General features: G+C 41.6%; 1 long non-coding RNA gene across 4 annotated transcripts in view; it reads left to right on the top strand.

Annotated features, from left to right (window-relative positions):
• LOC122556573 overlaps positions 1-22863 on the top strand; it is a 36028-nt gene extending 13165 nt beyond the window's left edge. For all 4 annotated transcript variants that reach the window (XR_006313574.1, XR_006313573.1, XR_006313576.1 and 1 more), the window contains exons 2-3: positions 4788-5016; positions 21107-22863. This is a non-coding gene — a long non-coding RNA (uncharacterized LOC122556573). The remainder of the gene's footprint in view (positions 1-4787; positions 5017-21106) is intronic.
• The last annotated feature ends 4874 nt before the right edge of the window (positions 22864-27737 follow it).

Genomic DNA, 27737 nt, shown 5'->3' with positions numbered 1-27737 from the left:
TCTGGTCTCCTTCCTATCGGAAAGATGTTGTGAAACTTGAAAGGGTTCAGAAAAGATTTACAAGGATGTTGCCAGGGTTGGAGGATCTGAGCTACAGAGAGAGGCTGAACCGGCTGGGGCTGTTTTCCCTGGAGCATCGGAGGTTTACAAAATTATGAGGGTCATGGATAGGATAAATAGACAAAGTCTTTTCCCTGGGGTCGGGGAGTCCAGAACTAGAGAGCATGGGTTTAGGGTGAGAGGGGAAAGATATAAAAGAGACCTCAGGGGCAACCTTTTCACACAGAGGGTGGTACATGTATGGAATGAGCTGCCAGAGGATGTGGTGGAGGCTGGTGCAATTGCAACATGTAAGAGGCAATTGGATGGGTATATGAATCGGAAGGGTTTGGAGGGATATGGGCCAGGTGCTGGCAGGTGGGACGAGTTTGGGTTGGGATATCTGGTCGGCTTGGACAGGTTGGAGTCTGTTTCCATGCTGTACATCTTTATGACTCTATGACTCGAAGTGTCAACTGTGCATGAAATTGGAACTGTTCTTGGTGTTGAATCATTGAGGGTAGCCAAACCTTCTTCCTTCTCACATCACTCGATGTCATATTCAGATAATTCATTCATGAACATACTGAAAAGATTTGGAACATTTTAGCAGCTTTTCAAAGTCCCAGTAAATGAGTGTGGATGAAAGAAGCTGGTAAGGGGCGAGGGTTAATGAGGTAAGTGGATAAAGGGATAGGGTCACCGGCAGATAGGGTGACAAATGAGCAGGGTGGGACCTGATGAGTGGATGGGCTGTTTGGAGGTTATTTGAGCATGGTCAAGTGAGATGAATCAGATCTTGAGGAATGGTTAGATCAGGTCAAAGGTATTGAGGTGGGATATTGAGAGTGATATAAAGTGGATAGTAACCCAGAAGTTAAACTAACACGTCTTAAGTAATTGTCCAAACAATAAGTCATAATGATCCAAGTTTCTAACTCCAACTGTGAGTCAAAGCTTTTCTCAAAGGGACCTGGGGAGAAGGAAATGGCCAGTCAGATGTTCAAACTTCTTGAACAATTCCTGAGGAGTTGGTGCAAGATCCTGATGCTTATCTCAGATCAGACAATCTAAACACTGAAAGATCTGAGCATTAGAGTGCAGAGATAAATTATTTCCATTGCAGAAGTATCATTAACTGGAGGATACAGGTTTCGGTGATTGGAAAAAGAAGCAGAGTGCCATGCTCTATGACATAAATCGTGCTGATAGAGCTACATTATTGTTGTTCACCTTTTTGGCAATTCATGATCTGCTCAAACGAACTGGGCTGGTTGTGATTTTTTTATTCTTTCATGGAATGTAGGAGTCACTGACAGGATCAGCAGTTGTTGCTTGACCTCAATATCCCTTGAATTCAGTGATTTGACTTTTTAGGCCATTTCAGAGGGCAGTTAAGTGTAAACCAAATTACTGTGAATTACATTTGGATCAGCCATGATAAGGATGGCAGATTTCTTTCTATGAAGGGCAATTATGAGGGCTTGAAAGCAGAGCTGGTAAAAGTGAGTTGGCAATTTAGTTTAAGGGATGGGTCATTACAGACACAACAGTGGACTTTTATTGAGATATGGGATATTTCAATTTGCACAGAATAAATACGTTCTAACTGAAAGGGGAGGAGCCAGCATCCATAGTTAACTAAAAAAGTTAAAGATTATATTTAAAGAAAAAGACTATTATTACACAAGTGGGTGGCTGTTCAGAAGATTGGACAGAATACTAAAAAAGTAACTACAAGATTAATAAGGAGAGAAAAATTAATGAACAAGAGAAAATTAGCAACAAATGTAAAGATAGAACATAAGTGTTTCTACACACTTTTAAAAAAAGGAAAAAGGTGAGCATTGAACTTGTAGAAAATGTGTCTGGTAATTAATCATAGAAAGTAAGGAAGTGTCAGATGAATTGAACAAGTATTTTGTATTGGTGTTTACTACAGAGGATACAAATAATATCCCAGAAGTATCGGCTGAATTAATATTGAAAGGGAGCGATGAATATCTTTTACCACACTATAATGATGCCACACTGTAAGTTTCAGTTCAAAATGGACTAGTTGAGGAGAAAGTAAAACCAATCTAAACTTCAAATTTACATTAATGCTAAGTACTGTTATGTATAGTAATCATGTACATACCAGGCTAATATATTACAGTTACTACCATCTTTGTGTGTTCATTTCGGTGTGCTCTTCAGGCTCTGTCTCATTCTAGTCTAATATATTATAGTCTAGTACTTTGTTGTAGTGTGTTCTAGCTTTGTCCACACTCTACTGTTTATGCTTAGTGATGTGCAGCTCCGTGACATTATTGTGATTTTTCTCCAGGGTTCTGAAGTCCATGTAATACAGAACTCAGGACATAGTACATAACAAATAGCTAGAACAGCAAATCGATAAGTCCCTGCGTCTTGACGTTTCATCCTGGGGTCTTAAAATAAGTGGGGGTTAATGAGCTAGTTGGTGTATTGGTTTCAATTTTTCAAAATGTACAGGCTTTGAAGAAGTCCCATTTGAACAGAAAGTATCCAATGTAACCCCTAATTGAAAAAGGGAGACAGAAAACATGAAACTATAGGCCAATCAGCTTAACATCAATCAGGGGAAAATGTTAGAAACTATTATTAAAGAAGTCATAACAAGGCATTTAGATATATTTAAGCTTATCAGGTAGAGTCAAAATGATTTGTGAAAGGGAAATCATATTTAGCCAATTTTGTATGTTTCTTTGAAGTAACGGATGGTTGATAAAGGAAAACTATTGGGTGTGCTGTACTTTGATTTTGAGGAGACATTTAATAAGGGTCACATTAAAGACTATTATGAAAAATGAAAGCTCATGGTGCATACATTATCATGGTTAACAGATTGGCTATTTAACAGAAAGCCAAGTGTAGCCATAAATGGGTCATTTTCTGGTTGGATAGATGGAACAAGTTGAGTCCCACAGGGATCAGTGTGGGACTCTCAATACTTACAATTTACATAAATAATTTGGATGAAAAAAATGGAATAAATGATTGCTAAATTTGCTGATGACACTATGCAACATGGGAAAGTGAATTTTAAAGAGGTCACAAGGACACTACAAAAGAATATAAATAGGATGTGCGCAAAGATCTAAGAAATGGAATATAATGTAGGAAAATATGAAGTTGTCTATTTTGGCAGGAAGAATAAAATATTATCTCAATGGTGAGAGTTTGCAGAGCTCAGACTTTTTTCATTCAGTCTTGTGATGCAAACTTCACTGGCTGAACCAGAATTTATGGTCCATCCCTGGTTGCTATTGAGAAGGAAGTGGTAAGCTGTCTTCTTGAATCACTGTAAATCCAGATTGGTCTGGGTTTCTAAGTACATGAATCACAAAAGTTGGTCTTGATTGTTGGAGGTTAATCATCTTAGCTCCAGGTTATCTCTACAGGAGTTCCTCAGATTAGTTTGTTAGGCCCAACCATCTTCAGCTGTTTCATCAATTACCTTCCCTCCATCATAAAATCAGTCATGGGGATGTTTGCCAATGATTGCACAGAAATCAGCATTATTTGCAACTCCTCAGGTACTGAAGCAGTCCATGTTCAAATGCAACAAGATCTGGACAATGTCCAAACTTGGGCTGAGAAGTGTCAAGTAATATTCGTGCCACACAAATGCCAGGCAGTGATCATCTCCAATAAGAGACAATCTGACCACTATCTCTTGACATTCAATGGTATTATCACCTCTGGATCCCCCACTATCAACATCCTGGGAGTTACTATTGATCAAAAACTTAACTGGACTTGCCACATAAACACAGTGTTTGCAAGAGCAGGTCAGAAACTAGGAATATTGTAGTGAGTAACTCATCTTCTGACTTCCCAAAGTCTGTCCACCATCTACAAGGCACAATTCAGGAGTGTGAGGGAATATTCCCCACTTGCTTAGATGGGTTGAACTCCAACAGTACTCAAGAAGCTTGACACCATCTAGAATAAAGCAGCCACTTGATTGGCACCACATATTCAAGCATCCACACCCTCTACCACCGACACTCAATAGCAACACTGTGTAAGATGTACAAGATGCACTGCAGAAATTCACCAAAGATCTTTATACAGCACCTTCCAAACCCACAATGACTTCCATCCAGGACAAGGGCAGCAGATACATGTGAACACTACCACTGCAGGTTCCCTCCAAACCACTCTACATTCTGACTTGGAAATATATCGTCGTTCCTTCACTGTCACTGGGTCAAAATTCTGGAATTCCTTCTCTAAGGGCATTGTGGGTCTACCTAGAGCACATGGACTGTAGCAGTTTAAGAAGCAGCTCACCATCTCCTTCTCTAGGGACAGTGAATAAATGTCAACCAGCCAGCAAAGCCCACATACTACATGCAAATAAAGAAAAGCTGATGATGCAGGTGCACCCTATAATGTAAAAAGCAGTGTTTTTTTTTTATTGTGAGGGAATTAAACATAAAAGGAGGGAGATAATGCTTTATTATAGAGGGACATTGGTAGGCCATCAACTCAGAGGAATGTGAGCTTCTGGAATTTTCTTTCTCAGAGGGTGATGGAAGCAGAATCTTTAAATTTTGCTATGGCAGAGGTAAATAGATTATTGATAAGCCAAGGGTTGAAAGTTTATGGGGGCAAGTGGGAATGTGGAGTTGAGGTTAAAACCTCATCAGCCAAGATCTTATTGAATGGCAATGCAGATTCAAAAGGCAAACTAATCTACTCTTATTTCATTTGTTTAGACAGGACATTAGCGAATTATGGAGGTTTTCATAACAATCAAAGATCATTTCGTGACAACCAACATCCAGATTGGCTTTCAATTCCAGATAATTTTTAAAGGAATTGATTTCAGATTCCACCAGCTGTAGTGATAGGAGTTCAACCCACATGCCCCGGACGTTAGCCTGGGCCATGAATCCAGAGTCGTTATCACTTGACCATCAGCTCCCAATTATACAAATGCTGAGGGTGAGTGTTCGAACTTCTTCTGTACTTTGCCATTGGCTTCAATAGATCACTATTTTGAGAACCACTTGTTGACTCTATCAAATTCTTTCATAATCTTATAGAGATGTACAGCATAAAAACAGACACTTCGTCCATGCCGACCAGATATTCTAAACTAATCTAGTCCCATTTGCCGGCACTTGGCCCTTCCTACTCATATACCCATCCAGATGCTTTTTAAATGTTGTAATTGTAGCAGCCTCCACAACTCCTCTGGCACCTCATTCCATACACAAACCATCCTCTGCGTGCAAAAGTTGACCCTTAAGTCCCTTTTAAATTTTTTCCCCTCTCACCCTAAACCTATGCCCTCCAGTTCTGGACTCCTCCACCTCAGGGAAAAGACCTTTTCTATTTATCCTAACCATGCCCCTCATGGGTTTATAAACCTCTACAAGGTTACCCCTCGGCCAGCCCTCATTTTTTTTCTGATGGCAGAACAGGTTTAAAATAACTTTGATGCTTTTCAGTTCTAGCACTCCAGAAATCAACCTTAGTGTTTTGTTTGCAGTTTTTTTGGTTTGCCACCAGGTCCCTGTACTCTCTCAGATTCTTTCTTCGTCTGTTAATTACTGCAGTTATTGCACAGCTTTGACCGTAAAGTGTCTCAGTTCATGACTCCACTGCCCAAAGTACCAAGGTTTGGCTCAAGTGAAATTGTCCCAAATTCTATAGCTCACCCCATATATATATCTGTATATGCATTGCTGTGCTCCTGGCCAGCTCCAGTGAACAACATCGGAAAAGATATACTGGGAATGCATAACAAAAATAAAAGTCAAGGTATGGGTGTTCTGTGATATAAAGTGTTGATTCAGCAAACTTATTCACACAGTATCATGTGGTTGAGCAGTTCCTCAGAAGAAATAATGTGCAACTATCTGATGATGCAATTATTCACTTATTTAAAGGGTAGTATCCTGAGTTCACATGATGTAGTTGAAGAGACCTGCCAAACCCTACTGTTGCATTTTGTAGCAGTCTAGAATTAATTGAAAGCAAAACAGCTTCAAGCCTTTTGGAAACAAATCAGCATCTTATTTTCTCCTCTTGGTTTTGAGATAGTGGAAGGTTAGGAGACAGGCCGCCTACTTGCGGAACGTTTCAGGGAACACCTCTGGGACACCTGCACCAACCAACCCGACCGCCCCGTGGCTCAACACTTTAACTCCCCCTCCCACTCCGCCAATGACATGCAGATCCGTGGCCTCCTCCATCGCCAGACCCTGGCCACACGACGCCTGGAGGAAGAGTGCCTCATCTTCCACCTAGGAACCCCTCCAACCACACGGGATGAATGTAGATTTCTCCAGCTTCCTCATTTCTCCTCCCCCCACCTTATCTCAGTCCCAACCCTCGGATTCAGCACCGCCCTCTTGACCTGCAATCTTCTTCCCGACCTCTCCGCCCCCACCCCCTCTCCAGCCTATCACCCTCACCCTCACCTCCTTCCACCTGTCGTATTCCCAGCGCCCCTCCCCCAAATTCCCTCCCCTGTACCTTTTATCTCAGCCTGCTTGGCACACCAGCCTCATTCCTGAAGAAGGGTTTATGCCTGAAACGTCGATTCTCCTGCTCCTTGGTTGCTGCCTGGCCTGCTGTGTTTTTCCAGCACCACATTTTTCAACTCTGGTACTCCAGCATCTGCAGTCCTCACTTTCTCCACACTTAATTATTTCACAATATAATTTAGTATTTCATTTGCTTTGTTTTTGCATGTACACAGTGATGTCTTAAGTGCCACTGTACATTTTCAATTCCATACTTAACAAATTTCACTTTTGTCAAAGAGTATATAGGTCACCCATTTGGTAATACTATGCACATATCATTATTTGAATTTCTTACGAACTACAGTAAATAAGGACACCATTTACATCAATTTTATCCAAAGCTGTGGCTTTTTAAATTTGAAATTCTAGCAGCAACAATTTTTTTTAATAGATATTTTTATTGAAAATTTAACATTTTTACAAGTTTACAAAAAAACCCAAGTATAAACATTGATATACAATTAAATCTTAAATAAATGATAACCAAAATTTATCAAATAAAAAAAAATACCAAGAGAAAAAAAAACTCAACTAACTACTAATCTAACCTACAACTAACCAGAGTATATAATTAAGTCTCTTACATTATTCAAAGGAGAGAAAAAAACCCGACGGAAAACACAGAAATTGGGTGGTGAGACATATGCTCGGAATGTATTAACATCAAATCGTAACAAAACCTGTATTCGTATGGGATTCCTCTCCCAAGGGGCCCTGGACCAGCCAGGTTCGTCATCTCAGTTAAATAAAAGCCCCTGTTAGGATGGCCGAAATATCCGTATTTATGTAATTCAAGAAGGGCTGCCATATTTTATGGAATAATGCGGTCTTTTGGTGCACCATATTTGTAAGAAAGTCAAGGGGAATACATTCCATGATTAATCTGTGCCAATTCGAAAGTCCAGGGGGACCCTCAGCCACTCAGTTTACCAAAATACTTTTCCTTGCACAGAAAGAGAGAATATCCAGGGAGGGTAAGTTCGAAAAGCCCAAAAGGAGAGATACAGGGTCCACTCTAATTTCCATTCCTAAGATTTCTGTCAGAGCACTTGCTACTTTAGTCCAATATCTACGGATCTTATGACAGGTCCATAAGCAATGTACAAGAGTGCCCACCTCTATTTTACATTTGGGACACATTGGAGATGTTCCTGCTTTAAATTTTGCCAATCAGTCCGGTGCAAAATGGGCCGGATGAATTATCTTCAACTGAATGGCCTGAGCTCTGTTGCAAATGGTAATTCTTCTGGCGTTTTCCCAAATGTCATTCCATGTTTCTATAGAGATTTCCAGTCCCAAATCCAGATCCCATGTTTTAAGCAGATTGTCCATATCTCCCGATACTTCATCATGTAATAAATGATAAATAGTGCTGACGGAAGATACCCCCATTGGCCATAGCACTCTACGTTCTCTATCTGATTTATAAAGACTATCTAATAATGTAGTCATCTTCTGTATGTAGTCTCGAATTTGGAAGTATCGAAAGAGGTCTCCATTAGGTAATCCAAATTTCTGACGCAGCTGTTCAAAAGACATCAGGACCCCATCATTACATAGGTCCCCTAGACATGAGATACCCCTGGATCTCCAGAGTTTGAAAGTGACATCTGTAAGCCCTGATTGAAATCCCCATGCTCCCACTATCAGAGCATGGGGGGATGTTTTATGTGAGTTGCCCTCATTTTGCCGCATTATATTCCAAGCTTTAATTGTGTTTAGTATTATAGGGTTTTTACATTGATCCGTAATGATTTTCGCCTTGTCTGAAAATAAAAGGTTAGTAAGTGGGCATTTTACTTGAGAAGCCTCGATGTCCAGCCAGATTGATTGCGGGTCAAACAAAACCCAATCAGCTATGTAACTTAATAGGGAACTTAAGTGATAGTTCCTAAAATCTGGGAAACTAATCCTCCCCTTGCCTGTGGAAGCTGTAGCTTCTTCAGCTTAATGAGGGGCCGTCTATGATTCCAGATAAAGGAACCCAACCAGCCATATAATTTACGTAGTGCCAGCCTTGGCAGCATCACCGGAAGCATTCTCATAGGGTATAGGAGACGGGGCAGGACATTCATTTTAATTAGTGCTATTCTACCCAGGCAGGAAATTGGAAGGTCTCCCCATTGCTGGATGTCCTGCCTTATCCTTTCCAGTAAATGCACAAAGTTAGCCCTGTATAACTGACCAAATACTGGGGTAATAAAAATGCCTAAATATAAGAAACCCTCGAGGGACCACCGAAAGGGAAAATGGGATCCGTCCACTAAGTGGGGTATCATAGCAAGGCCACCCATTGGCATAGCCCCCGATTTTGAGAAATTAATTTTATAGCCTAAGAATGCATAAATGTATTAATAACTTGGATTAGGCGAGGTACGGACATCAGAGGATTACTGAGAAATAGAAGAACATCATCTGCATAAAGGGTGATTTTATGTTTATCTGTACCAATCCTCGGGGTTGTTATATTAGGGTCAGCCCGTGTAGCTTCTGCTAGTGGCTCAATTATTAGCGTAAATAGCAAAGGCGAAAAAGACATTCCTGATGGCAGCCCCTATCCACACTGAAGCTATCCGAGCCTAATCCATTGGTAATCACAACTGCTTTGGGATCACTATACAGTGTTGAGACCCATTTGGTAAACACCTTTCCAACGCCAAACCTTTCCAATGTGTAAAACAAATATGACCATTCAACCCTGACGAATGCCTTTTCCGCATCTAATAAGACTATTACTCCTGGTATCTTTCCCTGATGGCAGGCTTGAATCACATTCAAAACCCTTCTAACATTATTGGATGATCTACGGCCCTTAATAAACCCCGTCTGATCCTCCTTTATAATATGTGGCAATACCCTTTTGTAGCCTCAATGCTAACGTTTTAGAGAGGATTTTAAAATCTACATTTAGCAAGGATATTGGTCTGTATGACGCGCAATCTTCTGGTTCCTTTCCTTTTTTGAGGATAAGAGAGATATTCGCCTCTTTCAGCGACGGTGGTAGACAACCCTGACTGTATGAATAGTTATACATGTCCATAAGTGGACCAGCCAATATTCCTGTAAATTCTTTATAGAATTCAGCTTGAAAGCCATCTGTGCTGGGCGCCTTACCGCTCTGAAGTTGCCTGATTGCATCAAGTATTTCTTGGATTGTTGGGGAACATTCATGACTGATACCTGTTCCGGAATTAGGTCCGGAAAGGTCAGGTTTTTAAAAAAATGACTGCATCCTCCTAATCCTGTCTTCACAATCCTGCAATTTATATAAATCAGAATAAAATTTTCTAAAGATTGTGTTAATCCTTTTATGATCATGAGCCAGAACACCCGCACTCTCCTTGATGGACTTGATAGTTTGAGGGGCCTTCTTTTTCTTTGTGAGAAATGCTAAGTATCTACCAGGTTTATTGCCAAATTCATATAACCTTTGTTTTGCAAATAATATTTCCCTCTTAACCGTTTGGGTAAGCGTGGTGTTTAGAGCTGTCCTAAGGGCGTAATACTTTGTACTTTGATAATAGAAGGTCTGTCAGCGTATGCTGTTTCAGCCGCTTTTAAGTGAGCTTCGAGCAGACGTTGTTGTTCTCCCTTTAATTTTTTCTGGGTCGCTGAGTATGAAATGATCAAACCTTGTGCGTAAGCTTTGATGGTCTCCCACATCATTGATGGGTTGCTCGCCATACCTGAATTAATTTCGAAAAAAGTTTTAAATTCTTGAGAGAAGTACTTTACAAATTTACTATCTTTCATCAGGAAGGGGTCCATAAGCCAATGCCGGGGGGATGTCTTATTGTTCCTCGCCTTGATTTACATATATACAGCAGCGTGGTCGGAAATTGCTATACTGCCTATTTTACAGATATTTTACAGATATGGAATTTTAAAAAATCAAGGGGCCAAAAACCATTTCGATTCTGGTATGACATTTATGTGGATAAAGGCACCTCCATACATCTACTAATCCTAATTCTTTGTTCAAATCCACCAATTGTCTAGATCTGGGAGATACTCCTGCAGTACTCTTGGGAATCCTACATATTTCCGGATCCATAATACAATTAAAGTCTTCCCCTATAATTGTATGATGAGCACCGAGAGCCATCAATTTTGAGAAGGCTTCTGTTATAAATTTAAAAGGATGTGCCAGGGGGCAATACAAATTTAAGATTCATCTTTTATTTGATTTAGGATTTTGAAAGGGAAATTCTTCCGAATAAGAATAACAACTTTTTGAGTTGAAAGAAGAAAAAAAGACCTGATCAAATCCACCCTGTCGTAATTTCAAGCGTTCTTTATCCAATAAGTGCGTCTCCTGTAGGAGAGCTATATCAACCCTTTCTTTCTTGAGGTTTGATAATATTTTCTTCCTTTTGACCGGTGAATTACTCCCCTTGACATTCCAGGTGCACCACTTAACCGACTGATCAACCATAATCGTCCGGGCAAATCCGAGACCCCTCGGGAGGGGAAACCCTATCCAGAACATCCCAAGCATAGAGCATATAAAATTTACAGAAATAAAGACTCTTTAATACACTCACATCAATATAATAAAAAACTATTTCTAAATTTAAAAAATATAAAACATATTTAAATGGAGATTTTCCCCTTGTTCCCAGGGGGTATCACTTCCTTTTCAACAGTCCATCGTACCCTCTCCCAACCAGTGCCTCACCCTTGACCCAGGCGCTCCTTGATAGGATGAAGAAAATTCAAATATCCTACAGAGCTAGAGTTAACAGTGAGCACAGTACCACCCCCCATCCACACCAACACTGGATATGTTTGGTAATGTTAATACCATGTATAAACATATATAACTATAAAATTACAGCCTCAACAAGTAATAATTAAATATAATAATAATAATGCAAACTAACAGGGGAAAACAACCCTGCTCCTAAAGACAGAAATAAAACAGGATAAGGTAACCACCTCCCCCAACCAACATTAACTAGACCCCCCGGCTTTTATATATATATATATAAAAAAGGGGAGAAAATTGCTAAGTAGAGAACAAATAAATAAATCCATCTCCCCACCCCCTGAAGATAATATTAAACAGTAAGGTAAAAAAAGGGATTAATATCAAAAAAAGGGGGGATGTAAACCAGAGTGGGAGGAGAGCAAAACAACACCAATTAACTCTTACAATTTATCTAAGAGAGTCCAAAAATTCCTTGGCCTTTTACGGCAATCCATAGTTATACACGGACCCTTCATGATTAAAGTATAGCGTCGCTGGATAGTGCAAAGAGTACTGAATATTTAAGTCCCTTAAACACTTCTTCGTTTCATCAAACGCTTCCCTCTTTCGGACCAGAGCTGGGGAAAAGTCCTGGAATAACATAATCTTGGATCCTTTATAAATCATGGTTTGGGGATCTTTCCCAAGATTTCTGGAAGCTTCTAAGAGCATCTGCCTCTCCCTATAGCTCTGCAGCCGGAACAGGACCGGGCGGGGACGCTGGTTCGAGCCGGGCCCACGTATTGCTACCCGGTAGGACCATTCCACCCTTACCTGGCCTGATCCAGCCTCCAGATTTAAAAGCTGTGGAAGCCACTGTTCGAGAAACGCTGTAAGCTGGCCTTCCTCTTCCCATTCGGGAAGGCCCAGCAAACAAATATTTTTTTGACAACCTCAATTCTCGAGGTCGTCAATGTGATTCTTTAAGGTCCGGACTCGCTGTTCGAGAGTCCGGACCCGATCCACGACTGATTCTGCTGTAGTCTCAGAGATCGCGGCCTTTAGCTCCGTCCCTCCGACTCAGCGCTCAATTTTCTTGATGTCTCGGTCGTGCTTTTGTAGCGCAGCCGAGAGTGAGTCCCATCGGCTCCGGCACTCTTCGATGAAGGCGTTGATCTTTGCATCGAGTTTCGAGATTATTTCCGCGAGGCTCGCCACTGTAGGTAAGTCCCACGGAGCGGTTGCGGGCGCCCCTGCTACAGCTGGGGAGGGTGGGGGAGGGGTTCCTGCCTGCTGAGAACTGCGGGCTCCCTTCCCTTTAGTCATTTTATTGGAGATTAAATTGTTTAAATTCAGTACTAAGCAACAAATTACATCAAGTAAAAACTATAATGAGTGATTTGGTGATTGTGGTGGAGGTGGGTGACCCACTTTGCCCAAGTCTTGGGAGGAGCACTATAGACTCAGACTTGCTTGGTCGCCGCCATCTTGGATCCAGCAACAATTAATGTTCTGAAGCCATTGTAAAACCAATGGAGAGTGGGCCAAACATAGTCAGAGAGAAGTACAGCATGGAAACAGATTCTTCGGTCCAAATTGCCGATGCCGACCAGTTATCCTAACCAAATCTAGTTCCAGTTGCCAGCACTTGGCCCATATCCCTCTAAATCCTTCCTATTCATGTACCCATCCAGATGACTTTTAAATATTGCAATTGTACCAGCCTCCACCACTTCCTCTGGCAACTCATTCCATACCCGTACCACCCTCTGCGTGAAAACGTTGCCCCTTAGACTCCTTGTATATCTTTCCCCTCTCACCCTGAACCTATGCCCTCTAGATCGGGACACCCCACTCCAGGGAAAAGACTTTGTCTGTTTATCCTATCCATGCTCCTCCTGATTTTATAAACCTCTATGAGGTCACCCCTCAGCCTCCAGCATTCCAGGGAAAACCATCCCAGCCTATTCAGCCCCTTTCTTTAGCTCAAATTCTCCAACCCTGGCAACATCCTTGTAAATCTTTTCTGAACCCTTTAAAGTTTCACAAAATCCTTCTAACAGAAAGGAGACCAGAATTGCACACAATATTCTAAAATGGCCTAACCGATGTCCTGTATAGCCGCAACATGACCTCCCAACTCCTGTACTCAATACTCTGACCAATAGCGGAAAGCATACCAAATGTCTCCTTCACTATCCTATCTACCTACAACTCTACTTTCAAGGAGCTATGAACCTGCACCCCAAGGTCTCTTTGTTCAGCAACATCTCTCGGACCTTACCATTAAGTGTATAAGTCCTGCTCTGATTTGATTTTCCAAAATGCAGCACCTTGCATTTACCTAAATTAAACTCCATCTGCCACTCCTCAGCCCATTGGCCCATGTGTTCAAGATCCCATTATAATCTGAGGTAACCTTCTTCGCTGTCCATTACACCTCCAATTTTGGTGTCATCTGCACACTTACTAACTGTATCTCTTATGCTCACATCCAAACCATTTATATAAATAACAAAGAGTAGTGGACCCAGCACTGATCCTTGTGGCAATCCACTGGTCACAGGCCTCCAGGCTGAAAATCAACCTTCCACCACCACTCTTCAAGCCAGTTCTGTATCCAAATGGCTAGTTCTCCCTGTTTTCTACGAGATCTAACCTTGCTAACCAGTCTCCGTGAGGAACTTTGTCGAACACTTTACTGAGGTCCATATAGATCACATCCACTGCTCTGCCCTCATCAATCCTCTTTGTTACTTGTTCAAAAAAACTCAATCAAGTTTGTGAAACATGATTTCCCATGCACAAAGCCATGTTGACTATCCCTAATCAGTCCTTGCCTTTTCAAATACATGTAAATCCTGTCTCTCAGGATTCCCTCCAACAACTCCCACCACCAATGTCAGACTCACCAGTCTATAGTTCCCTGGCTTGTCCTTACCACCTTGCTTAAATAATGGCACCACTTTAGCCAGCCTCCAGTCTTCCAGGATCTCACCTGTGACTATCGATGTTACAAATATCTCAGCAAAGGGCTCAACAATCACTTTCCTAGCTTCCCACAGAGTTCTCGGGACATCTGAGCAGATCCTGGGGATTCATCCACTTTTATGTGTTTCAAGACATCCAGCACTTCCATTCTGTAACATGGACATTATTCAAGATGTCACCATCTATTTCCCCGCATTCTATATCTTCCATGTCCTTCTCCACAGTAAATACTAATGCAAAATACTCGTTTAGTTTCTTCTCCATCTCCTGTGGCTCCACACATAGGCTGCCTTGCTGATTTTTGAGGATCCCTATTCTCTCCCTCGTTACCCTACTGTCCTTAATATATTTATAAAATCCCTTTGGATTCTCCTTAACTCTATTTGCCAAGGCTATCTCATGTCCCCTTTTTGCCCTCCTGATTTCCCTCTTAAGTATACTCCCACTGCCTTTATACACTTTTAAGGGATTCGCTCGATTTCTCCTGTCTGTACCTAACATATGCTTCCATCTTTATCTTAACCAAAACCTCAATTTCTGTAGTCATCCAGCATTCCCTACAAGTTCTCCAGTCATCTAGCCTTTCCTTTCACCCTAACAGGAATATACTTTCTCTGGACTCTCATCTCATTTCTGAAGGCTTCCCATTTTCCAGCCGTCCCTTTACCTGCGAATATCTGCCCCCAAACAGCTTTTGAAAGTTCTTGCCTACTATTGTCAATATTAGCCTTCCTCCAAATTAGAACTTCCAATTTTAGATCTGGTCTATCCTTTTCCATCACTATTTTTAAACTAATAGAATTATGGTCGCTGGCCCCAAAGTGCTCCCCCACTGACACCTCAGTCACCTGCCCTGCCTTATTTCCCAAGAGTAGGTCAAGTTTTGCACCTTTTCTAGTCGGTACCTCCACATACTGAATCAGAAAATTATCTTGTACACACTTAACAAATTCTCTCCATCTAAACCCTTAACACTATGGCAGTCTCAGTCTGTGTTTAAAAAGTTAAAATCCATGACCGTAACCACCCAGGGCAGCATAGTGGCTCAGTGGTTAGCACTGCTGCCTCACAGGTTCAATTCCAGCCTTGGGCAACTGTCTGTGTGGTGTTTGCACATTTTCCCTGTGTCTGTGTGGGTTTCCTCCAGGTACTCCGGTTTCCTCCCACAGTCTAAAGATGTGCAGGTCAGTGAATTGGCCATTCTAAATTGCCCATAGCATTAGTTAGAGGGAAATGGGTCTGGGTGGGTTTCTCTTCGGAGGGTTGGCGTGGACTTGTTGGGCCATGGAGTCTGTTTCCACACTGTAGGGAATCTAATCTAAGCAATTATTCTTACAGATAACTGAGATCTCCTTACAAATTTGTTTCTCAATTTCCCACTGACTATTAGGGGGTCTATAATACAATCCCCATAAAGTGATCATCCCTTGCTTATTTCTCAGTTCCACCCAAAAACTTCCCTGGATGTGTTCCCAGGAATATCCTCCCTAAGTACAGCAGTAATGCTATCCCTTATCAAAAATGCCACTCTCCCTCCTTTCTTGCCCCCTTTCTATCCTTCCTATAACATTTATATCCTGGAATGTTAAGCTGCCAGTTCTGTTCATCCTCAAGCCACCTTTCTGTAATTGCTATGATATCCCAGTCCCATGTTCCTAATCATGCCCTGAGGTCATCTGCCTTCCCTGTTCGGCCTCTTGCATTGAAATAAATGAGTTTAATTTATCAGTCCGACCTTGTTCTCTGCTTTGTCCCTGTCTGCCCTGACTGTTTGACTCACTCCCTTTCCCAGCTGAACCAATCTCAGATTGATCACTTTCCTTTCTATTTCCCTGGATCCCACCCCTATCACCCTACTTGTTGACATCCTCTTGAGCAGCTCTAGCAAATCTCTCTGCCAGTATATCCAAAAGATGTGCAGGGTCAGGTGAATTGCCCATACTAAATTGCCTGTAGTGTTAGGTAAGGGGTAAATGTAGGGGTATGGGTGGGTTTCGCTTCGGCGGGTCGATGTGGACTTGTTGGGCCGAAGGGCCTGTTTCCACACTGTAATCTAATCTATATTAGTCCGCTTCCAATTCAGATGCAATCCGTCCTTCTTGTACAAGTCACTTCTACCCCAGAAGAGATTCCAGACCCAAAAGTGTGAGTCCTTCTCCCATACACCAGCTCCTTAGCCACACATTCATCTGCTGTATCCTCCCATTCCCAGCCTCACTAGCTCATAGCACCGGGAGTAATCCAGATATTACTACCCACAAGGGTGTCCTTTTTAAATTCCTGCCTAACTTTCTATATTCTACCTTCAGAATCCCATCCTTTTCCCTTCCTAAGTCATTAGTTCCAATGACCTCCTGCTGGTCCCATTCCCCTTTGAGATCATTCTGCACCCTCTCTGAGACATTCTTGACCCTGGCACCAGAGACGCAACACACCATTCTGATTTTTCACTGTTGGCCGCAGAAACATCTGTCTGTGCCTCTGACTAGGAGTCCCCTATCACAATTGTTTGCTTGGAATCTGACATACCCCTCATTACATTAGAGCCAGTCTCAATACCAGAAGCTTGGCTGTTCATGCTACATTCCCCTGAGAATCCATCACCCCCTACATCTTCCAAAACAGCATACTTGTTTGAAATGGGGATAGCCACAGAAGACTCCTGCATTACCTGCTTTCCCCTCCTACCTTTCCTGGAGTCAACCCATCTACTTGACTCTATCTGCGGCTTTTCTCCCTTCCAATAACTGCCATCCATCACAGCCCCTAGCTCTTGTAAATTCCTGATTGCCTCTCACTGTCGTTCCAACCGAATCCATGTGATCCAACAGGATTCGCAACCAAACACACTTCTTGCAAACATAATCATCAGTAACATGCAAACTTCCCCTCAACTCCCACATCCGACAGGAAGAGTACATCACTCTACTAAAGGCCATCTTTGCTCCTTTGCAATCTGCAGACCCAGAAAATAGCACCGTTGTTTTGCTCTAAAAAACAGTGCTCCTGGTAACTTAGTACTTATGGTTTATATTTTTAAAATTTAATCAAGAGGCACATTTCAATAAACATATAATCAAGAAAAAATCCAGTCTATTCACTACTGCAGACTTACAACAAGGTTACACATTAAAAACTATGCACTTATCAGTTCCTATGCTGACCTCTCCCACACAGGTTCCTCTAAGATTAGCTGTGAATTTCGCTGTTTGTTCATTTTTCCTAGACGAACTCTCAAGACCAGAAATACATGAACTGAAACAGCAAAGACATTAACTGCGCAGATTCACTGCTGTATCAGTTAGCAGTGTAGGTTTATTTCTCTCTCTCCCTCCTGACCATGTGCTCAGTACATTCATCTGTTTTTGTTCCTATTAAAAGTGCTATTATTTTGCCTTTTTTTCCCCAAAATAATGCAACAGCATACAAAACAGTAATTGCTGCTCCTGGAATTCGAGGAAATCACCTTCAAAACCTAAAATACCTCAAAAAAGGAGCAGCTGTTACAGCCACAAGTTTTTCCTGTCCTCCATCTTGGATTACCCAGAATCTCAAAGCAGTCCAGAGGTCTGTTTTCAGCACAATACTCAGATTGCTGAGACAACCCACTTGGTTAGTAGTGGTCATGGAACAGTAGGCGAAGTTATTGTACTAGCAGAGGATGACAGCATTTTGTTTCATTCATTCAGGGCTGCATCCAACTTGTCCTGCATTTATTATCCACACCTCATTGTCCTTCAGCTGCCTTCTTGAACTGCTGCAGGCCATGTGCTGTAGGTAGACTCACAATGCCATTAGGGAGGAACTTGAAGGATTTCAACCCAGTGAAAATGAAGAAATGGCAATATATTTCCAAGTCAGAAATGTGAGTGGCTTGGAGGGGAACTCTGCATGTGATAGTGTTCTCATGTATTTGCTGCCCCTTGACCTTCTAGGTAGGAGTGGTCATAGCTTTGGAAGATGATGTCTGAGAATTTTTGGCAAATTTCTGCAGTGCATTTTGTGGATAGTATTCACTGCTACTACTGAGCATCAGTGGTGGAGATGGTGGATGTTTGTCGAGTGTGGTGCCAAACAAGCAGCCTGCTTTGTCCTGGATTGTGTCCAGCCTCTTGAGTTTCATTGGAGCTGCACTCATCATGGCAAAGATAAGTGCTCCATCACACTCGCAAGTTATGCCTTGTAGATGTTGGACAGGCTTTGGGGAATTGAGAAATAAGTCACTCACTGCAGTGTTACTAGCTTCTGAATAAATGGGTGGTTCATGTTATTGGTCAAATCCTGGAAGACTCTTTCTAATGGTATTGTGGGTCTACCACAGTAAATAGACTCCAGCAGTTCAAGAAAGCAACTCACCACCACCTCAGGACAACAAGGGATGGGCAATAATCATTAGCCGAGCTAGTAATATTCATGTAAATGAATAAAAATAATTCAATCGCTTCACTACAAATATTAGACATTGAATATTTTCCAGGATAATTGGCAAGTTGGATCCAAAATTAGCTTAGTGATGAGAGAGAGAGAGTGTTAGTGAAGACCGTCTTTCTGACTGGAGCCTGCTGTGCTGTGGCATAGCACAGCACATCCGCCCTCAGGCCCCACCCCTCCAACCGTAACAAGGACAGAACCCCCCTGGTGCTCACCTTCCACCCTACCAGCCTTCGCATAAACCTAATCATCCAACGACATTTCCGCCACCTCCAAATGGACCCCACCACCAGGGATATATTTCCCTCCCCACCCCTTTCCGCCTTCCTCAAAGACCGTTCCTTCCGTGACTACCTGGTCAGGTCCACGCCACCCTTCAACCCACCCTTCCGTCCTGGCACCTTCCCCTGCCACCACAGGAATTGCAAAACCTGCGCCCACACCTCCCCCCTCGCCTCCATCCAAGGCCCCAAAGGAGCCTTCCACATCCATCAAAGTTTTAGCTGCACATCCACCAATATCATTTATTGTATCCGTTGCTCCCGATGCGGTCTCCTCTACATTGGCGAGACTGGACGCCTCCTATGAGAGCGCTTTAGGGAACATCTCTGGGACACCTGCACCAATCAACCACACCGCCCTGTGGCCCAACATTTCAACTCCCCCTCCCACTCAGCCAAGGATATGGAGGCCCTGAGTCTCCTTCACTGCCGCTCCCCCACCACCCGACACCTGGAGGAAGAATGCCTCACCTTCCACCTCGGAACACTTCAACCCCAGGGCATCAATGTGGACTTCACCAGTTTCCTCATTTCCCCTTGCCCCACCTCACCACAGTTCCAAATTTCCAGCTCAGCACTGTCCTCATGACTTGTCCTATCTGCCTATCTTCCTTTTTTTCCAGCACCACTCTAATCCAGAATCTGGTTTCCAGCATCTGCAGTCATTATTTTTTACCATAGCACAGGGATCAATGCTGGGTGCCTTATTGTTGATAATATTGTGGCATGGTGGCTCAGTGGTTAGCATTGCTGCCTCTCAATGCCAGGAACCCAGGTTTGATTCCTACTGGGTGAAGAATCTTTGCACGTTCTTCCTGTGTCTACATGGGTGCTCCGACTTCCTCCCAGAGTCCAAAAATGATCAGATTAGGTGGATTGGCCGTGGTAAATGTGGGGTTAAAGGGATAGGGTAGTGGTCTGGGTGGGATGATCTTTGGAGGGTCAGGACAGACTTGACGGGCCAACTAGCCTCTTTCTGCACTGTCGGGAGTCTATGATATTCATAAATGATGTAGATGAGAATGTTGGGGTGGGGAGGATGATAATTCAGCTTATAGATGACACAAATTTTGGCTGGGTGGTTGAGTGAGGAGGAAGGTGTTACATTACAGAAGGATGTAGACAGATTGGTCAGATGGACTGATCAATGGCAGATGAAATTTAACCCTGTTAATGAGAGATGATGTACTTTTGAAAAAGGAACAAGACAAGCGATTATTCAATGAATAGCAAGAAACTAGGAAGTGCACAGCAACAGAAGAATCTTGGGTTGGTTGTCCACAGATTCCTGAAGATGGTAGGACAGATTAATAGTGTAGTTGAGAAGATATGTGGCGTGCTGGCCTTTATCAGTCATGGAGCAGGGAGGTCGTGTTGGAACTGTACAGAACTTTGGTTAGGCCACAGCTGGTGTACAGTGTACAGTTCTGGTTACCACACTATAGGAAGGATGTGACTGCACCTGAGTCCGCTCACAAGAATGGGGCCTGAGATGGAGTATCTGAACTGTGAAAAGAGACTGGATAAGCTCAAGTTAATTTCTTTGGAGCAGAGAAGGTTGAATAATTTAATTAAACGAATGGGGCATAATATTAAAGTGAAAGGCGGAAGGTTTAGAAGGGATTTAAGGAAAAACATTATCACCCAGAGATTGGTGGCTCTCTGAAATGCACTGCTGAGGAGGGCAGTTGAGGCAGGAAACGTCACAACCTTTAAAAAGTACACGTTTGAGCACTTGAAATATCACAACATTCAAAGATATGGGCCTAGTGTGGGAAAGTGGAAATAATGTAGGTCGTAATATATTTTGGCATATAGACTCAATAGGCCAAAAGGTCTCTTCTGGACTGTATGATTCTTAACCAAACAAAGGGAATATATATCAATTCTCAAAAAACATAACAGATGTACCTGTGCACTAATAGGAACCTTTGATCATTGACCTCTTGACCCTGAATACGCCAAATAGTGTTCTGAGCTCTTATGCTATTAATTCAAGCCAAATATCTCAAAACAAATTCAGAAATGTAAATATGAATAATATTGTAATGATGTAATATATTGCATAATAATAAGAACACTAATAATTTATCTTTCCTTTATAGGTTCACAGTTTTGCTACACAAATGCATACAGACTGACTCATCTCATCCTAAGGTTAGCTGGGGACCAGGCTAAGACTCAGTACAACTCCCACCTCCCATCGACACAAAATTAATGTTGGCAGAGAACTACAAGTCCTATCAGATTTTCATTCCCAACCATGAAAGGAAGTGTTCCATCATGATAAAACAGCAGCCAATTGTAAATTGGCCACAAAACATCTTGAGTTAGCCGGCTGAAGACCTGCAGACTCCTTTCACAAATCCTGTACCGTACTGCTGGGAGGAATTGGATCATTCAAAACAAGTTGGCCACTTAAGTGGAAATTGACACTACAGTGAAGAACTGCAGGAACCTGTTTGTTGCTTGCAAAGTGAAACACTAATCTTTCAAATTTAGCTGTACCGTCTTTGTGTCAGGAGAAGGAAAATAGTTTGAATGCAAGTTTGTACCTCAAGTCAATGGAAGACACATGCTGAAATGATAAAATGAAATTTGTGAAACCACTCAGTGGCAGAAAATCGTTTTCTTTCTCTCATGGATTTCAACCATTTTCTTGGTCTCATTTATTTTTCCCAACAGCTTTCCAAATGAAAAACTTCCATCCACACGAAAAATTGTCAGCCTTAATCTGAATTTGAGTTTTCTGTAGAGATCTAACAAAATGTAATTTCACGACCGAGCATTCACAACAAGTGCGAATACAGTGACAATTATTTTCTGGAAGATTAGAAACATGAACTAATGTGGTCAAAAATAACAGCAACAGGAAGGAAATGCTCATTTTTGTCTGCAAGGAATGCACGTTTGGACAGGAAACCTAACTTGTTTACATCAGCAATATATTTTATCAAATTGGCTTTTCAAAATAGTGTGCATAATTAAACTGTGACATTTGAGAGCTTATGAAGAAAATGATTTTAAAGCTGCAGTTTTAAGGAAGGCATTCCTTTAGATTAGAGCATTAGAACTTAAAGAAAAATGTCTGTGACTAAACTACCAACCTTAAAACATTTATAAGAGGAAATATTTTAAATACATGATTTGATGTGCATCGGAGGAACAAAAGATTGCTGCCCTTTCCCTCCAGAGGTTCTATTTTCAGTTTGCTGTAGGTGGAGCAGAAAGCAATTGCTTTCTCATAGAATCACGTGTTTAATTCCGAAAAAAAAGTGAGCATGTGCCAATGCCACTTCCACTAGAGCTGGCTTTGTGTAATATCATTTTCCTCCCCTTGTATTCTTGTACTCATTAACTTACAAATATCTTTAAAATTTATTATTAAATCTTTTAATAATCTGTCTCAGATATGACTTTCTGTAAAGCATAATATGTTATAAGGAATACAGGTACTCGGTGTAAAAAATTTTCTTCAAAGTATTTTCTTTATTCTTTTTATGGTAATCCTATTTTTGACCAATTTGCTGCAATTGAAAACCATGAGTGGAATTAATTGCTTTCTTGAGCAACATGGGCAGTGGCAAGAATGTTAGAAAATATGGCGAAATTGCCTGATTTGTGTGAAACTTAAATGTTTTCTGCCTGTCAGTCCAAGTCTGGATGTCATGCAAAGGACTTCTTTTCAGAGGTTTAAACTTTTGTTTACAAGAAGCATTAACAACGCCGGCTGCAGAATTCCTGGAAATTTCATCACATGGCATCTGGGCTGTTCTGACCAGGCAACTGCCCTTCCAATATCTTTCGAACTAATAAATGAGTGTTCAAAGAAAATTATTAAAAACTTTAATGCACCTACAAATGTTTTTTTTGTGGTTATACACAGCAATACTTGGAAGATTCATTTTTAATTCCCAGAGGATTCAGAAGTGTCCGAAAGGATTGGATCCCTAGCACATGCACACAACAACAAAGCACTCCTTCCACTTTCTCCAAGCACTCATTGTTTCGATATCTTGCAGTTATACCAGTTGCTTATACTCTAGTGTAACTTTTTCCTTTGACATGATCAGCTCCTGGTTTGTTCCAGCAGCATCTTTCATTCACTTTGAACCTTCCCTTCTTCTGGCTGAAGTCCAAGTCAAGAGATTTGAAAGACTGAAAACATGTTTTGGCAAGGAAAATAAAATATGATCCTCCTCAACAAAGAGCCAGCATTTTTGTACGGTTGAGGGTCACCAGCATTTAAGTCCATTCATTTGAAGCTAAGTATGAATTTCATGTGAAGCTATTAGAAAATGTACTTGTTCAGCCAAATTTTTAGCTTGAGCCAATCTTCATTTGTGAGTGCCTCTTATCAGCTCATATCCTGCCCTGCATAGAACAGATCAAGTTTCAACATTCAGAACGTGATTGTCGGAATCTGCTGCTAAATGCAAGTAAAACATCTTTGATGCTGAAAGAGAAGGAGCCATGAGCTTAAACTAATAAAACCAAATTTAGGACGCTACATAAGTCCGTGTTATGTCAAACCTTAATTTAGAAACAGGTTTCATGGTGTTTCATTGAGATGTAAGGAACATAGAGTGGACAATCGGTAACTTTTAAGAAGATTGTAAAAAAGAATAGGACACCGAAGAGACATTTTAATGTGATATCTATAGTGACTTAAAGTATGGCCATGAATGATGAATCAACTGAGTGAGAGATGTACAAGTCATTGGGAGAGGGGTATATGGTTGAGGATTTTACCTAAGTCTTTGGATGGCCAGGATCCAATGTAAGGCAGTGAAATAAAGGGGAAGTTGGGTGTGATTTCAGATAATGTAGAGTTTGGATCAGCTAAAGTTTAGAGAGGGTGGTGAACATAAGGTCCATCAGGAAAACATTGGAGTAATCAACCTTGGAGGTGACAAAGGCATGAATGAGGAACTCAATGACCTAAGGGCAAAGGTGGTGGTGAAGGTGGGTATATTTTGAAAGGGAAACAGACCTTTCCGTCCACCATATCTATGGTGACCAACAAACACCAAACTACACCAATTCCATTTACCCACATTTGGTCCATCGCCTGCTACGCCCTGGCATTTTAAGTGCTCGTCCAGGTGCTTCTTGAATATTGTGAGAGTACCTGTCTCCACCACCCTCTCAGACAGCACATTTCATGTATCTACCACCCTCTGGGTGAAAACATTTTCCCAAGATTCCCTCTAAACCATTTACTCCTCACCCTAAACTTAAGTTCTCTGATCTTAGAGACATCTGCATTGGGGAAAAGATTCTCATGACTTCCCCTGTCTATGCTTTTCATGGGGTAGTACGGTGGCTTAGTGGTTAGCACTACTACCTCACAGTGCCAGGGACCCAGGCTCAATTCTAGTGTTGGGCAACTGTTTGTGTGGAGTTTGCACATTTTGTCCTTGTCTGCATGGGTTTCCTCTGGGTGTACCAGTTTCCTCCCACAATCCAAAGATGTGCAAGTTAGGTGGGGTGGCCATGCTAAATTGTTGATAGTGTCCTGGGATGTTTAAGTTAGGTGGATTAGCCACAGGAAATGCAGGGTTACAGGGATAGGGTAGAGGGGTGCGTCTGGGTGGGTTGCTCTTCAGAGAGTCAGTGTGGACTTGTTGGGCCAAATAGCCTAAATCCACACTGTAAGGACTTTATTCTATGAAATCTTGTATACCTCAATTAGATATATCCTCTGCTCCAAGTAAAATAAGCCCAATCTCTCCTTATAACTGAGACTTTTCATCCCAGGCAACATGCAGGTGAATCTCCTTTGTACCCTCTCCAGTGCAGTTATGTCCTAGAAATCATGTGGTGACAAGATTCACTCAGTATTCCATCTGTAGCCTAATGAATGCTTAATGACTTCCTTGCTCCTATATTCTGCTCCCATATGCCTTCTTCACCATCTTGTATACTTGTGCTGACATTTTCAGGGATCTATGGATTTGTACTTCAAGGACCCTTTATTCCTCAGTACTCCCTAGGGCCTACCAATCATTGTATATATACTTTCCTTATTGGATCTCCCAAAATGCATTCCCTGAAACTTATCTGGATTAAATTCCACTTGCCATTGCTTTGTCCACTTTATCAGCTGATCAATATCAGACTGCTGCCCAACACTATCCTGTTCATTATCAAAAACACCACCAGTTTTTGTAACAACTGCAAACTCAATAATAATACTTTTTATGTTCACATCCAGGTTGTTAATGGACATAACAAACAACAAGGGTCTCAGCATCAATCTCTATGGTAAACCGCTGGTCACAGACTTACAATCACAAAAATATCACTCCACCATTTTGCCTCCTATTTGCAAGCCAATTTTGGATCCAGTTTGGAAACTTGCCTTGGACTCCATGGGGATCTGGAGCAGTCTTCCATCCGGGACCTTGTCAAAGGCCTTACCAAAGTCCATGTAAATCACGACACTACCCTCAATATATTTAGCCACCTTTTAACAAACTGAAATAAATCTGTCAGATAGTATCCCACCTTAGCAAATCTATGTTCACTATTCTGATCAATCCCTACCTTTACAAGTGTTGATTAATCTTGTCCCTCAGAGGTTTTTCCAATAATTTCCCTGCAATTAAGAGCAGACTAACTGGTCTGTAATTACCTGGCCTATCCCTGCTGTCCTTTTTAAACAAAGAAATCACATTAGTTATCCTCTAGTAACATGGCACTTAAATGTGGCCAGCGAAGTGTTAAATATCTCTGCCAGGTTTCTAGCCATCTCCTGCCTTGCCTCCCTTGGCAGCCTGGGATACATAGAGTCATAGAGATGGAAACAGACCCTTTGGTCCAACTTGTTCATGCCGACCAGATATCCTCACCTAATGTAGTCCCATTTGCCAGCATTTGGACCATATCCCTCCAAACCCTTCCTATTCATAAACCCATCTAGATGCCTTTTAAATGTTGTAATTGTACCAGCCTCCACCACTTCCTCTGGCAGCTCATTCCATACTGCACCACCCCTCTGCATGAAAAAAGTGCCCCTTAAGTCCATTTTAAATCTTTCCCTTCTCACTTTAAACCTATGCCCTTTAGTTCTGGACTCCCCCATCCAAGGAAAAGATCTTGGATATTTACTCTATCCATGCCCCTCATGATTTTACAAACCTCTATAAGGTCACCTCTCAGCCTCTGATGCTCCAGGGAAAATAGCCCCAGCCTATTCAGCCTCTCCCTGTAGCTCAAATCCTCCAACATTAGCAACATCCTTGTAAATCTTTTCAAGTGTCACAACTCCCTCCCAATAGGAGAAGAACCAAAATTGCACATGATATTTTATTTGGTTAATTGAATGCCGGATAATCGAATGCCGGATGGCATAGTTAGCCAAGCATCTGGACCTTGCAATCTTGTTAGATAATCCCAAATTCGGATAATCAAATACCGGATAATTGAGGTTCCTCTGTATGCTACTTTTAATGGATTCCCACTTTCCAAATGTCGACTTACCTGCAAGTAGCTGCTCCCAGTTTATGTTTGTCAGATCCTGTCTAATGATGTTAAAATTGGCCTTCCTCAATTTAGCCACTTAACTTCTGCACCATCCTTACCCCTTTCCATAATGATCTTGAAACGTACAGAGTTGTGGCCACTATCCCCAAATGTTCACTCACTTAATGCTTTATCACAAGTATAATATAGGATTGAAAGTTTAGAAAGGTCAAGGGTGCTGAAGTTGTGAAGCCCGAGATAGTGGACAAGCAACCAAATGGAGTTCACACCAGAAATTAATAACAATTGATCTCTGCAGTTTTTAACTGGAGAAGTTTACAGTTCATCAATGAACTAATGACAGAAAATCAGTATTACCCAGAGGCTATGGAGGTATATGGATGTATGGCAGAATTAATGCTGGATGGTATTAGTGTATATGTATGATTTGATACCAGTGTTTTGCCAAAAAGCAGCATATTAATGAGGAACGGGAGAGCAAAGAAGGGATCTCCCATGGTAATGATGAAGAACTAGGAAGAGAAATTATTACTGGAAATTCCCTATGTACAATCAAATTGTCAAAAGTGGAACCGTGTATTGGCAGGTCCACTGATCAGGCCAACAAAAGAAGCCATCAGAGGAAGGTGGTACGATTGTCTGTGTCAGAGACTATTAGAAATTGAGAAAGATAAAAGAAGTAATGCAACATGAACTTCTATTACTCTCTACCCGACCCTTGACCTCCTGAACTCCACTCTGACACTGCAACACACCCGCAGACCCTCCCCGTAGCCATCTGATCTCTCCCCCGAATGAACCTCCAATATTTTGAGAGACAGTTTGGGCGAAATAAACCTTGGTGCATAATGCAAGAGCATAAATGTCCAAACAGAATCATGGAGATCCATCATTGATTAAAAAGAATAAGTGTGGGCTTGATGATTGCCATTCCTTGGAAGATTCCGCTCATTAACTGTGTTGTTGGTTGGAGATTGACTTGCTAAGTATTCCAAAGTGTTTTACACATTTGCTCATTGTGTGTTAAAGGAAAATGGCTGAAGGATTGTTCTGATAAAAATATATTCCAAATTTTCCATTTACTGCAAATACTTCTTCAGATTTTAGTTTAAAGGAGAGGCAATGGTATTAGGAGGATGATGTGGTGAGAAACAGTTTGTACAAAATAAACCTTGGTGCATAAAAAAGGGCATGATTGCATTCTGATCATTGACAGAAGTGACTTATCTTGCATTACAAAACTCATGA

The sequence above is a fragment of the Chiloscyllium plagiosum genome, chromosome 14 (assembly GCF_004010195.1).
Source record: "Chiloscyllium plagiosum isolate BGI_BamShark_2017 chromosome 14, ASM401019v2, whole genome shotgun sequence".
Taxonomy (NCBI): Eukaryota; Metazoa; Chordata; class Chondrichthyes; order Orectolobiformes; family Hemiscylliidae; genus Chiloscyllium; species Chiloscyllium plagiosum.
The sequence above is the reverse complement of the archived record's forward strand: the minus strand, read 5'-3'. Positions and strand labels throughout refer to the sequence as shown.